The sequence below is a fragment of the Schistocerca cancellata genome, unplaced genomic scaffold (assembly GCF_023864275.1).
Source record: "Schistocerca cancellata isolate TAMUIC-IGC-003103 unplaced genomic scaffold, iqSchCanc2.1 HiC_scaffold_1172, whole genome shotgun sequence".
NCBI classification, from domain to species: domain Eukaryota; kingdom Metazoa; phylum Arthropoda; class Insecta; order Orthoptera; family Acrididae; genus Schistocerca; species Schistocerca cancellata.
The window spans coordinates 320,969-323,996 of NW_026047171.1; positions in this window are offsets into that span (position 1 = coordinate 320,969).

The window sequence follows — 3,028 nt, forward strand, 5'->3', positions numbered from 1 at the left end:
CGGCGGCGTGCTCTTCTCGCGACTCTGGTCTCCCTTCGGGACGATGCATATTGTTATTAAAGGTAAGGTAATGAAGCTGCATTGCGCAAATCTAATAATGTATGTCAATTGTAACTATTTTCTTCACAACAAAATGCCCCAATAATACTTTGTTTCCAAACTAACTTTTTTTAACGTACAACCATTCATTTCCATTTAAAGAATATTTCCTACGCATTTCCTCCAACAATCAACATTAAATGTGAGCCGGCATTCATTGCACGAAGCTGTGTACAGGTATCTACAGTTAAGAGCACATATAGATGCAGTTTGTTTTCTCTTTTGTCTTTTTGTTTTTTTTTTTTATTGACGTAACGATCTTTTGCTCTTTTTCTTCTAATTTGTACATAGGCTGTTTGTTTACATTTTTTATATTGGTAACGCCACGTAGCGCTCTGCGTGAAAATCACTGCCTGTGCTGTGTGCAGTCTGTGGCTAGTTTGCATTGTTGTCATGAACTGCTATAGCTGGATGTGAACAGCGCGTAGCGTTGCGCAGTTAGGGGTGAGCCGCCAGCACTGGTGCATGTGAGCAGAGAGATGGCGGACTTTTCAAATTACATATATTATGACTGGTGATGATATTAAGGGTAAATGCATTGTTTGTTGTTCTCTATTAAACATCTTTACTTTGCTAACTATCCCTATCAGTAGTTAGTGCCCTCCGTAGTTTGAATCTCTTATTTAGCTGGCAGCAGTGGTGCTCGCTGTATTGCAGTAGTTCGACTAATGAAGATTTTTGTGAGGTAAGTGATTTCCGAAAGGTGTACTTTAATGTTACTCAGGGCCATTCTTTTGCAGGGATCTTTGATAGTCAGATTGCGTTGCGCTCAAAATATTGTGTGTCAGTTTAAGCACAGTTTTCTATACATTGTTGTTCAAAGGGGGACGTTTCAGAATACAGGGCCGAAAGGTCAGCCAGCGCTGCCCTTACAACCTTTATCGGGTTTTCAATTATGTCTGTTGAGATGTTCATGGTTCATTATTTCCATTCATCATATTACCGAGCGTTTCTCATCAATCTTCGTTCGTTCATTTTCTAGGGACGTTAACAACATTCCGGCACATTTTCATCATCATTCACTCACTCGCTTACTTACTTGCGACTATTTGTGCGGGGAGGTTACACTTGGGTCCATTTCCATTTACATTCAATGTTGATAGACCTTTCTTTTTTGTTGTTGTTGTTTTGTTGCTGGCGGGTTACAAAAGGCCTCATTTTATGTTGGTTGCAGCAGCGTTTTTTTCCTCCTTCTTCTAGTGTTTTCCCCGCTCTCACCGCCGCCCCCGCCCCTCCCGCATCCGTCGGTCTCACCACGTTCACTGACAGCCGCGTCTGCGGCTACACCACAACGGCCCCCTCCCGGCAACCCATTCGTTTTCTCTTCTTTTGCACAAAAACAACGCCGCACGCGCCAGCCGAGCGCAGCGCAAGCCACCCACACCGCGCCCCTCCCGTCTTTATAGCCTCCGCGTGCGTCTTGTTTTCTTCGTTTGCCCCCTCCCATCTCCCGAATGCCATGCCAGCAGCGTTACGCGTGCCCATCCCCTGTCCACACACTACCGCGAAACGAACAGCCTTCCGGGCCACATGCAGGGCACGCCCACCGCCATTCCCGGACGCAATTCTCAAAACAACACACACACACACACACACACACACACACACACACACACAATGGCTTTGCACACGAACATAGACGGCACGGGCACTGTCGTACATTCTTCCTCAGAACCATCTCAACGAACGTTACATACACATCCGGGAAAGCAAAGCAAAGCAACGCAACGCACCGCACAATTCAGCCGTCAAAGGTAACGTTCACCACGGCAAGACACTTGCCGCCGCGCCGTTACACGCATTTCAGTGCGGCTACAATACACCTCCGACACGGGAACGTTCCGTTGCTCTACACTGCGTTTCTCCGTTTTGTTTCGTTCTTGTTTTTTTCCGTTTTTTCTCTCTTTTTTTTTTTTTCCCTCCGTCCTTTCCTCCACCATTCTCTCCTCACGTTCTGCCCAGACATTCGACCGATCAGAGGTTCGTCCACCTTTCGCTAACCGTCCTCAGCGCGACGGTGTACCAACGGTATGACGGTGCGACGGGTGTTCCAGACGTCCGTTGCGTGATGCCGGTGTACCGCGCCGATCGACAGTGTCCCAGAGGCGACGGATCGGACCACACCACCGACACACACAAACACGTGTACGCACATTCGCCAAAGCGACCGTCGTCTTCTAGCGTCGCGCTTACTCTACTGTACTGCACTGGACCACGCGTGCATGCATCTTCAATGACGACGTCGGTGTGCGTGCGTCGTACGCACACAAGCAGACACAGTCAGTCAGACACGACTATCGAAATCAGAGTCGGAGGAAAGGTACATCATCGTGCGTGTCGCCCGTACAATGCAATACACATTGGTGTCTCAATGCGCGTTCATTTAAACGTCACTCACACGCCTCCACGCTGCATTTACAGACACACATTTCACCCTCGCCATACATGGCGTGCAAACCGACCCGCAAACGGCCGTCGTTACACAACAATCGCGTTTCGTTTCCATCCGTCACGTAACTAACCGGCACCTCCATCCAAAGGGCACATCACCGATCGCACTTCCCCCCCTCGCAGACAGGCAACACCAACTCGTTGTGCGCACGTGCCTCCATTCCACGTCACACCGTGGCCGTACCCCGCAACACGCGACGCGCCCCCCCCCCAACAATCAAATTCATCGCATCGGCCACCCCACCCCGTCGCGTCGCAACCAAAGCGGTAGCTATTGCCGCCGTCCACCCACTCACACACACAACAAAACAAAACAAACATAAACAACAACAATTCCGCCCTTCCCGCAAAGGCCATTTGGTGGCCCTGAAAAGGGCCGTTTTGCCGCTCTCGCAACGGAGGAGCCTTCTCTCCTTCCATTCCAGAGCCACCTCCTTACTTGGAGCTCGTGTACTTGGTCACCGCCTTCGTGCCCTCG